General features: G+C 38.9%; 1 protein-coding gene across 7 annotated transcripts in view; it reads left to right on the forward strand.

Annotated features, from left to right (window-relative positions):
• The first annotated feature begins 460 nt into the window (after positions 1 to 460).
• Positions 461 to 12,189, forward strand: part of TESPA1 (thymocyte expressed, positive selection associated 1) — a 40,124-nt gene continuing 28,395 nt past the window's right edge. For 4 of the 7 annotated variants that reach the window (XR_004966201.1, XM_036300378.1, XM_036300382.1 and 1 more), the window contains exon 1: positions 461 to 616. The gene's annotated coding sequence lies outside the window, so the exon portion shown is untranslated. Of the gene's footprint in view, positions 617 to 4,125; positions 4,321 to 4,417; positions 4,474 to 12,189 lie in introns of all 7 variants that reach the window. The other 3 variants (XM_036300380.1, XM_036300379.1, XM_036300381.1) reach the window with 3 other exon arrangements.

Consider the following 12,189-nt stretch of genomic DNA (forward strand, 5'->3'; position numbering starts at 1 on the left):
TTCACCAAAATGTGAAAGAGTTATGAAAACATCCATTTGGGCAAAGCGCCCTCTCAAGTGTGTGATAGGGCTGCACGCATCTTCTCTGAGATAAATGTGAGAGAATTTTCCAGAGATAGAGATCTAGCGTCATTTTCAGACACCTTCCCTCCTGGGGACAGAAAGCTTTATCTGCAGCAGTGGGATTCTAGTGATGTGGTAGGAAGACTTTCCTGTGCATACATCATTAAAGGGGCTGTACCTTTCCCTTAATAGGAAAAGATCTGCCGTTTGAGGGGCACCAAGGCAGCCCTCTGACGAGAAGGGCTCACTAGTGGCGAGCTCAATACTTTGTCAGATACTTTGCTCTTCAGTCAGCCTCCTGAGCTAGAGCAAAGGATGTGGCTGGGGTAGGAGGCGGGGACTGTGCATTTGTGTGTATATGTGCCTGTGTGTTTTCTCATTTCCGCTTCCCCTTTCAAGCTTGCAACTGCCGTTTAATGAGGACAGAGAGAAAAGTGCAATATGCAATATGATACTTTCTCACTGTCCTCACTGCAATCCCCATGCCTGGGAAAGGGTTGGCCCAGCTTTCATGACTGCTTTGCCTCAAATTCTGCTCTCTACCAGCAAACAGGTGAGTGCAATTTCCACTTTATTTAAGACTATGCTGATGTAGGATGATGCTGGGAGACAGCAGAAAACAGGTCAAAGAAACATCAGGCTGTGAAGAAAAGAGGAAAGTCAGGAGAAAATCTCCCGCACCTCTGACTCCAACCTTTAAAAAACTCATCATTGTGCCTCTTGGAACAGGGAGTCCCTTTACACTCTTTTTTTCCTTCCCATTACTAGAGAGGTACTCTTTCTGGGGTCACAAAGCATGGGTTCCTTTGATGGCCTGAATTAATATTTAGGAATGTTTCACCTTTCTCACCTGAGAAGTTTATCTCTGTGTCTTGCTGTACTCACTTTTGCTGTAAATTCAATGTGATTCTAACTTTGAAAGATTCTCCAGGTGAAAAGTTTCTTAGCTTCATTTCAGGTCCCATTCTAGCATCCATAACTCTGACTAAATCAATTTTGTTTTTTGTGGGTATGAACTTTCTTCAGAAATCATGGAACAAAGCTGTTGAGGAGATAAACTCAAGCAAGGTACACTGGGGTTACCCAGGAAGTTACACAATTGGACAGCACCAGACCAAATTAACTGGACCGCTCAAGATAGATAACTACCCGTCAGGGTTGGCTTTCAGCTGTACATGTCAGAGATGGGTCAATGAATATATTGACTACTTAATGGCCTACATAATCCCGGGCGGAGAAGGGTGGATTCTGCACTTTCCCAATATCCTTGTCTTAGTGGTATCCAGGCTGAGCATGTCACCACCTACATGAGTTTTGGGGAGGGTAGAAGAGTGGAAAGATCCACTATGCTGGGGTTTCCCCCATGCCCCTGCTGTGCTACTGAGCTCCCCAGTGTGTGGAAGAGAAGGGGTAGGTCCCCAAAACAGAACAAGGACAAGATAAAAGAGCCCCACAGGAGTGATCTGATAAGACCATGAGGATTCGGAAGAGATCCCCAGGGAAGGAACAGTGACTCCATCTACCACCAATGGCCTTGGGTAGAGAGGCCCAGGGACATTCCAGATAGTACATGGCAGTGCCGAGGACAGGAGGTCGGAGGTTGGAGGTCAGAAGCTTTCAACTTGTGTGTTCAAACTTCAAACTTAACCATGTTAGGCTTGAGTGATTAGAGAAAAAGATCTGGTGGGATTTTCCTGTAATATGAAGTATTACTAGGAAGAGTGCATTCTCTATTTCTACATATTATCAGAGATAACAAGCTAAAGATACAACATAGGGGACAGAAAGAGATCTAACAAATGATTTCTTATTCACGGGCACTCCAGGGCATTTAGAAGTTTTTTAGAACAATCCTAAGAACACTTGCTCACAACTCCTTTGGCCCTCTGAATGTTAGATGGAATCCAGTGAGGAAGCATTAGGCAGTGGCCATAGAGACCCAACAGTCATTTTTAGTTTCAGATTTATGATTCTTATTCTAATAGAAAATAGAGAGAAAGTTCGGTCCCAGCTCAGATCGTGACTCACAAGGTCCACTCTGAGCTGCAGTAAAGGAAAAAGATCAGACATTTATTTCCATTTGATAACTAACAACTCTTTGCCACTTGAAGGACAAGACCAAAGTGGGTATCCGGATACCCACTGTACTCCGTGCCCTAGCCATGTCCAGGCCTAATGCAGAAAAGCTTAAACACAGATTTTAAGGAGAAGAGACATTTCAGATATTGTTGGGGAAAAGAGGGAAGAATAAAAATTAATGCATGAGGGAAAGAGCTTCATTACCAAGGAAATAGGACTGAAGAATTCAAGATATGAATTCACAGAATGCAATGATCAATAAATCTGCTCATTCTCCCTTGTCTCTAGACCAGTGGTTCTCAACCTTCCTAATGCCGTGACCCTTTAATACAGTTCCTCATGTTGTGGTGACCCCAATCATAAAATTATTTTCGTTGCTACTTCATAACTGTAATTTTGCTACTGTTATGAATTGTAATGTAAATATCTGATATGCAGGATGTGTTTTCATTGTTACAAATTGAACATAATTAAAGCATAGTGCTAATCACAAAAACAACACGTAATTATATATGTGTTTTCCGATGGTCTTAAGCGACACCTGTGAAAGGGTCGTTCGACCCCCAAAGGGGTCGCAACCCACAGGTTGAGAACCGCTGCTCTAGACTAAGCTGCCTGTTAACCAGTCCAAATGGATTGATGTTTCTTTTTTTTAGTATTAGGGGGAGTTAATTAAATTTATTGGAGTGACATTGGCTAATAAGATAATATAGGTTTCAAGTGTACACTTTTATGATACATAATCTGTATATTATATTGTGTGCCCACCACCCAACATCAAACCATCTTCTGCCACCACATATTAGACTCCCTTTACCCTTTACTACTCCCCATCCCCTTTCCTCTGGTAACCACCACACTGTTGTCTGTGTCTATGAGATTTGTTTGTTTGTTTTTTTGGTTTGATGTTGGGTGGTGGGCACACAATATAAAATGTTTATTTTTTGCTTTCAATTTTATATCGCACATTGAGTGAAATCATATGGTTCATAATTTTTTCTGTCTGACTTATTTCCCTTAACATGGTATTCTCAAGATTCATCCATGTTGTTGCAAATGGCAGTATTTCATTTATTCTTATGGCTGAGTAGTTAGTATTCCTTTGTATATATATATATATATATCACATCTTCTTTAGCCAATCAACTATTGAAGGCTATGTCTTGATGACCATAAATAATACTGCATTGAACATAGGGCTGCATATATATTTGCAAACAAATGTCTCCTAATTTTGTGAGTAGGTACCCAGAAAAGGGGTTGCTGGGTCATATGGTAACTATATTCTTAATTTTTTGAAGAGCTTCTGTATGTGTTCTATAGTGGCTGTACCAGTTTACATTCCCACCAGCAGTGTAAGAGGGTTCCTTTTTCCCCACAACCTCTCCAACACTTGTTATCTTATTCTTGATGTCTTTAAAATCTATCCAGATGAATAAAATTTCATGTTTCCCAACACTGAGAGCACAGGATTACTTTCTTCCAAACGTACAACTGTAATATTTCCTGTAGCAGTTTGCAAGCCTTTTATAAAACTCATCCACCTTGTGGAAGTAGAAGTAAGAAAAATGCCAAGTAACATCTCATTTTTTCCCTGAAATAGATTGAACTGCTCTCTTAGACCATGAAAGTTCCAGAATACTCAAATGCTATTCTCGGTAAATTTTGTTCTGATGATCTTACAAACTGCAGTGGCATGAAAGAGGATTTGAAATTAGAAAAATATTTCCTATCTATGAAGCATGTAAGAGGACGTTGCAGTTGGGGTATATAGAATGGGGGGTAGTCAATCTGGCTTGAGGTAGAGTTTGTTCCATCCACAAACCGAAATGTTGGCTGTGCTGGGATTTCTGACAGCCCTTTGCCACGGTGGTGATATGTGTGTTGGTTGTGAATGTGGATAAGACGCAGAAAGTCTTATGGGCCCCATCATGGAAACTCCGTTTCCTTTTTCTCCCCTCCCACGCTTGTTTTCATTCTCAGTCCCAATTCACAGACACTGCTTGCGGTGTAGGAACAATACAGACAGAAGAAAAGTGAGGTCTGTCTGATACATGTCCCTGGGAGGAGGCCCAGAGTGATAAACAAAAACCTGGGGCAGGGTCTTAGAAACCAAGAATGGCAGGAGGAAGGCTATTGATATAGAGGAAGAAAGCATGCACCTGGAACTCAGAACTTGTAAGTCCCATTTATAACCATTAATATTCTACATGACTTCAGATAAGCCTCTCTCTTAATCTCTCTCTATATATATCTCTTTTTCTTTCTCTTTTAGTTTCCTCAACTGAAAAATGAGTGACAAGGATTAGATGATCTTTCTTTGGACATTAAGTAAGAATGAAGGACTGGGTCATTGCATACTTTTCATCTGTGCTTAACAGCAGCATCCCTTTCTTACCATCTGGATTTTTCACCCATACTGTATCCTGCTGCCTACTCTTTCCTTATTTTCTTATGCCTTAAAATGTTCCAACCTTAGTAAATGGTTTAGGCTAAGGGAAGATTAATAATAATAATAGCTACCATTTATTAAGCACCTCCTTTATACATCAGGGACTTAATATACTGGGTTGGGAAAAGTAGGCTTACAGTTGTGAGTATGCAAAACAGAATGTATTCTTATATTATTATTTATTAACTATTATATTATTTTCTATACAAACAGCTTCCCCACCCTGTATATTATTCAATTTTAACCCCCAGTAAACCAACATTTGATACATTATCTTTTTTACATATGAAAAAAGTTAGGTTTAGAGGGGATAAGTAATTTTACCAAGGATACATGCAGTAGGTAGACAGAACTGTGATTCCAAACAAAACTTATTCTGATTCCATGGCTCATACTCTTTTTATGGTTTTCCTTCTCAAGGGTTGACCATCACTTCTGAGCCTTTTTTAAATCCTCATCTAAACATATGTTTATTGATTTTTTTTAGAGAGAGAGAGAAAGAGAGAGAGAAAGAGGGAGGGAGAGAGAGAAACATCTATGTGAGAGAGGAAACAATGATTGGTTGCCTCCCATATGTGCCCCCACCAGGGATTGAACACACAACCTAGGTATATGCCCTGACTGGAAATCAAACCTGCAACCTTTCAGTGTGTGGGATGATGCTCCAACCAACTGAGCCACCTGGCCAAGGTTTTTCCTGGGCCTTTTGAAAATATTCCCATGATGAGATAACTGTACACATAGCTGATACGTATTTGGCAGGTTCAAATTGGTAGGCCCATACTAGTTGTTAAATATTAAAATATGTCCACACCAAATTATGACATTGTTCCAGGCCCTCTGAGTGTCCATGACCAATCCTTGCTATCCCAGCCCTTCCCACAAGATTCCGAGACTGGCAGCAAAAACTCAGTGCCACACCAGCCCTGACTCAGCCCCAGGGCAGTGACTGGTGTCAACTCTGATTGATCTATGTCATCCCATCATCATTGTTAAATGCTCTGAATGCCTCAAAAATGTCTCCTCTCAACTAGAACCTAGTTGGGCCCTTGCTGTTAATCTACTCCATAAGGCTGAGGAAGGCAACATTGCTTCATAATTATCTAGTTGGAGTCAAAAAGGGATATTATGCTATTAACCAAACAAAGGAACACCTCACTCACCAAGACTGTCACAAACCCAAGTATAAATTACTTTTGGTTTATGCTGCCTCTTCTATACAAAGCTGTAGAATGAAGAGTTTGTGTAACATGAAATGGAGATATTACTAAAATAGTTTGTCCTTTCCTTTATGCCAAATGCATTTACCACTGACACCTAAATAGTGATCTTAGGGTTTTGTTGTTATTATTATTATTATTATTATTATTATTATTATATTGTTAGTGGAAAGACTGTATCTCAAGTCAGACCAACCTGAATTTAATTCTCAACACTATAAGATCCTAAATATATGACCTTGGACAAGTCACATATCTTTTCGAGCTTCAGATAAAAATGATTAGTTCAAATGTGATTGTCAAGATTAAGTGAGATAGTTCGTGGGGAGATTTTATGAATAAAGATAAGGTACTCAATACATCTTGTTATGTGTTATGAGTTATTATGAGTACCTTTTGCTTGTTAGTATGTAGAGAAACTCTGGCTACATTCTTGAGAAAACAAAGACTAGAAGTATGTGCTGTTCTCAGTGTAGTAATAATAATATCCATAATTGTTTTCTCTGCTACTGATAGACCACTTCTGGTTATGATTTTTGTTCAATATTCATTACCAAGCTCTTAAACCACTCCCTAATATTAAACCACTAGAGGTTTTTTTTTCCTCTTGTTTAACTTCAACCCTGTCTGCTACAAATTCTGCTTTTTAATATAACATCCTCAGAACAGAGAATTCTCTCCTATTCTGCTTGGTTGTGATCATATTTCCGAACACTTGGCAGATTGTGGAGAAATATTTGGGGAGTGAGCCTTTCAAGAAATGTAAGGAAGAGGAAAGGACAAAGGGCTGATAATAATAGCAGTGGACAATAGTAAGACTTTGGGGTGATTCAGGCAAGTAGCTAGAGAAGCAGTGTAGACTTTTGTTGTTTTCTTTTGCAGGGGGTGGTTATTAGGAATGTCAGAGAAAAGATATCACAAGCTTCAGATTTCCATCCTCATAGAAAATAGATTAAATATATCATTATAACATAAACCAGCATTGAGACGATTGTAGAAAGAAATTTTGACCAAGAAATGAAAACTTAGAGAAATGGGAAATTCTAGGAAACATTTTTAAGATAGAAAAATTTGATACTTTAAGCTTATAAATTCAGTCACACTAGTGTGACCGTTATATTACATTAACAAAGGATTGACTTGACTATGCCCCCAGCCTTTTTCCTCTTTACTACAAGGTATACAAAATATATACATTAGGAGTTGAGACCATAGGGAAAATCAGGAATACCTGTCCAATGAAATATAAGAATAATTTTCAGCACCAGTGTGATTCTTGTTCATATGTAGGTATAGCATTTCCTGAGCTCCTTTTGTTGCAAAGACTGTGAGATGCCCTAAAATAAGATTTAGGGAACAGACCACAAGAAGAGGTGGATAATGAAGAAAAAGGTAACCACTTATCTCTTGTTTATTATAATACTAGAGGCCCAGTGCATGAAATTCGTGCATGGGTAGGGTCCCTAGTGGCTGCCGCTGCTGGCCAGGACCTCCCTTTCCCCAGCTGCCTGCCACTGCTGCCACTGGCTGGGGCCACCCTATTAGGCTTTTATTGTATAGGATGTGTGCTAGTTGTTAGAAATGGATAATTGAAAGCAGATGGCTTGAATAGGACTTCCAAGGGTAGACAAAATTTGTTTGGAAAGAGAGAAAGATGGATGAAGCTATATAAGCTAAAGCAGAAAAGTTTAAGTACTGGAGGTCAGTGAGCAACACCTGACTGAATCACACATGTTTGAATTCCTTCTTAGCCTCCCTCATCAGGCTCACAACTTTCCTGGGTCAGTGAAAGTTGGAAATCCAGAAACCCCATAAGTTAGTGTTCATTTTAAAGGAAAGTTGCCAAATGGAAAGTAAATTCAGGGGCTACTGGACTATTTTTTAATTCTTATGGGGGAAACTATACAAATGCACTTTTTTATAGGTATCATTCCTACAAATATTTCAAATTCAACTAGAATAAATCATAAACATTGGTATTGGTGGCAATACAAAACTTCAAGTCCCACCAACTTAATTTACTTTTTAAGTATGTTTTTATTTATGTTTAGAGAGGAAGGGAGCGAGATAGAGATATAGAAACATCAATGAGAGAGAAACATCGTCAATCCACTGCCTCCTGCAAGCCTCCCAATGGGAATCAAGGCTGCACTCAAGCATGTGCCCTGGCCGGGAATTGAACCAGTGACCTCTCGATTCCTGGGTTGCTCAACTGCTGAGCCACGCATGCTGGGCCCACCAATTTATTCTTTAGAAGCTAAAACCAATGCACGAATAGAATGATTCAGCAACCTCATCCAGAGACATGTTTGTTGCAGCGGCAGTGCACCAATTGCAAGGAACGTTTCACAGACAAGCAAAATTGGCAAACAAGAGTAAGGCTCTTGGCTTCAAGTTCTGGATGGCAGAGTAGGAAGATCCTGAGCTCACCTCCTCTCATTGACACCAAAACTATAATTACATATAGAATAGCTATCTCTGAAAATGACTTGAAGACTAGCAGAACAGGTTTTCTACAACTATGGACATTAAAAAAAAAGCCGCATTGAGACAGGTAGGAGGGATAGAGACAGTCTAGTCAGGACCCATGTGGTGACTGATCAGTGGAAGGAATAGCACAACTCCAGAGGTTGTCCCCAAAGAGTGAAGGGTCTGAGCATTAGCATGGGGAACCTCACCAGGAAGAGGATCCCCCATAGCATATGGCTTTGAAAACCAGCAGGGCTTACATCTGGGAGAGCCAAAAGGTGGTAGGAAACCCAAGTTGTGCTCTTTCTGAGTCCTGGCACAGAAAGAGCAGTTTGAAAAGCGCTTAGTTTATGCATGAAGGTGATATATTGGCCAATTTTAGGGTGTGTGCTGGAACAAGGATCTGTTGAAACTTTCTCCTCAGTCAAAAGGGGCCACTATTTCCTCTTTTTTTTATTCTCCTTCCACCTAACTGGTCTGACACTGGCCGGCAACATTTCTGATACTCTCCATTAAACTTGCTAGCACTATTCACCTCACACTGACATTTCCCTGAGGACTTATCCAGGCTGTCATCTCTCCAAAGCAGTTCCTTCCCTGCCACACCCAATGGGTAGCCCACTGGGCACCAGCACAACAGCAGTATATCTGCACTAGCATGTCTGGACCTCAGAGCCAGCCACACAGAAGGCTTGCCCTGCACACCAGTGTGCCCATAACAGTAGTGACCAGACCTCACAGCCAGCAGGCCAGGGACCAGCCTCCCCTGCCAGTGTTTCCATAGAAGCTGTGGCCCAACCAAAATAGGAAGCCACACTAATCCATTCAAGGAGCATCTCTGGAGCACCTGGCTCTGGTGACAAGGGGGATTCCACCACTGAGTCCCTCAGGACACCTTCTAAATAAGACCACACTTTCAAAACCAGGTGATGTAGCTAGCCTACCTAATACATAAAACAAACAGTCAAAGTGAGGAGAGAAAAGAATATGTTCCAAACAAAAGGGAAAAAAAAATACAAACCCCAGAAAAAGAGAACTAAATGAAACTGAGGAAAGCTGTCTACCAGAGAAAGAGTTCAAAGTAGTAGTAATAAAGATGCCCACCAAATTTTGCAGACAAGTGGATAAACCCAAGTGATAACTTCAACAAAGAGTTAAAAATTATTTTTTTAAAAAGGACCTATCATAACTGAAGAATGTAACAACTGAAATGAAAAATATACTGGATAGAATCAACAGCAGATCAGCCAAACCAGAAGTATGGATCAACAATCAGGAATACAGGATACTGGGAATCACCCAATTGAAAGATCAAAAAGAAAGAAGAATTTAAAAGGATAAAGATAGTATATGGGACCTCTGGGACAGCATTAAATGTTCTAACATTTGAATCATACGGATCCAAGAAGGAGAAGAGAGAGAGAAATGGATTGAAAAAACTATTTAAAGAAATAATGGCCAAAAACTTTCCCAACCTGGAGATAGAATCAGGCATCCAAGTTCAGGAAGCACAGAGAATCCCAAACAAGATAAACCCAAAGAGATCCATACCAAGACACATTATAATTAAATTGTTAAAAGTTAAAGATAAAAAGAGGATCTTAAAAGCAGCAAGAGAATAACAACTAGTTACATTTTAAGGGAATGCCCATAAGACTATCAGCTGACTTTTCAACAGAAACTTTGCAAGCCAGATGGGAGTAGCCCGATGTATTTAACATAATGAAAGGGAACAACTTATAATCAGGAATACTAGCAAAGTTATCATTCAGAATTGAAGAAGAGATCAAGATTTTCTCAGACTAGCAAAAACTAAAGGAATTTATCATCACTAAACTGGCATTACAAGAAATGTTAAAGGGAATTCTTTAAGTGGAAAAGAAAAGGCTGAAGCTAGAAATAAGAAAATATATGAAAGAAAAAAATAATCTCACAAGTAAAGGCAAACATATAGAAAAGGTAGTAGACCAACCACTTATAAATATAATATGGAAACAACTAAAATTGCAATAAGTACCTATCTATCAATAATTACTTTAAATGTAAATGGACTAAGTGCTCCATTCGAAAAACATAGGCTAACTGAATGGATAAAAAACAAGACCCTTACATATGCTGCCTATATAAGACTCATATCAGGTTGAAAGACACACACAAACTGAAAGTAAAGGGATGGAAAAAGATATTTCATGAAAATGGAAATTTAAAAAAAGCTGAGATAGCAATACTTATATCTGACAAAACAGACTAAAATAAAGGTTATAACAAGAGACAAAGAAGGACCCACCAATTCTACTTCTGGGTGCTTATCTAAAGAAAAACAAAACCTAATTTAAAAAGATATAAGCACCCCTACATTCACTGAAGCATTATTTACAATAGCCATAATATGGAAGCAACATAGGTGTTCATCAGTAGATGAATGGACAAAGAATAATTGTATGTATGTACACGTAGTGGAATATTATTCAGCCATGACAAAGAATGAAATCTTGCCACTGCAACAATATGGATATACCTAGAGGTTATTATACTATGTGAAATAAGTCAGAGAAAGACAAATACTGTATCATTTTATTTATAATGTGAAATCTAAAAAACTAAACAACTGAATAAACAAAATATAGATACAGAAAAACTGATAGTTGCTAGAGAGTGGGGGGATAGGCAAAAACGTAAAAGAGATTAAGAGGAAAAATTTATAGTTATAACATAAGTCACGGAGATGTGAAGTACAGCAGAGGGAATTCAGTCAATAATATCACAATAATTTTGTATGATGACAGGTGGATACTGGACTTTTCATGGTGATCACATTGTAAGGTATATAAATGCCAAATCACTATGTAATACACCTGAAACAAATATAATATTGGATGTCAACTATACTTTAATTAAAAAGAGCTTTACATTCCAGAATGAAAAAGAAAATCTAATTGACTTGCCAGAAGTCAATTAATTGCACACAATGATTGAAAGGATACCCAAGTTTCCTGATTCCTAGTCAGTGCTCTTCACATTGCACCAAACTCCATTGTACATATAGGTGTATGTTTTTGTATGACCTGTTTGGAGAAAATATCTCCATTCCCCTCTCTCTATTACAAGGGGCCACAAGGCCTTCAAAGGTGCCATCTTGATAGTGTGTGCAGCCCCATGTTTCATTTCTTTCTAACACTCTCACTGCTGATGTACTTGTCTGATAATCATTTGCTGCTTCCTCCAGATTCCCACAAAGAATACCCCCTTTCTTATCTCCCAGTAGTACTGCTTCCTGCTGTTACCACTAACGAGACAATTCTATTTCTCCCTGTCTCATAATATCATTGCACTTAGAGTGTTTCCATATATCACCCCCATGAACAGGTCTCTACAACCCAAGTGTGGCAGAAATTGAGGAAAATTAGCTAATTAAATTCCCTAGTCCCATGCCCAGTTTGCCACAGTTGAAAAGATTAGCATAGATATACCTTGCATATTTTATTTCAGACTTAAGACCATTGTTGCTTTTTTCAAGAGAAGAAATTATTCAATTCTCACCCAAATTGCTTAGAAAATTCTATCATTCTCAATAGGCAGTAGAGTCCTTAAGGTGCCCAGACTTCTTGTTGTCCTAACTATAGTATTTATTTATAAACCTTTCTTTGGAACTCTTAAGCATTGAGGGTTCTCTTTCCAAAGGAATTTTCCTGTAGGTGTTTACATTAAGTAAAACTTTTCTGCATAGGACAGAGAAACAAATCAAAATAGTTAAGAAAATAACAACTTCTGTTCACAATTATAGGAACTTCAAGAGTAGAAACAAGTCATAGAATAACCCTCACATTCATCTTTTTCTCTAACTTGTAGCCCAAAACATTTTTGCATGCTTAGTAAACACATAATTACAAGCTTATTGTCCACAGT

This window comes from Myotis myotis, unplaced genomic scaffold (assembly GCF_014108235.1).
Source record: "Myotis myotis isolate mMyoMyo1 unplaced genomic scaffold, mMyoMyo1.p scaffold_m19_p_3, whole genome shotgun sequence".
Taxonomy (NCBI): Eukaryota; Metazoa; Chordata; class Mammalia; order Chiroptera; family Vespertilionidae; genus Myotis; species Myotis myotis.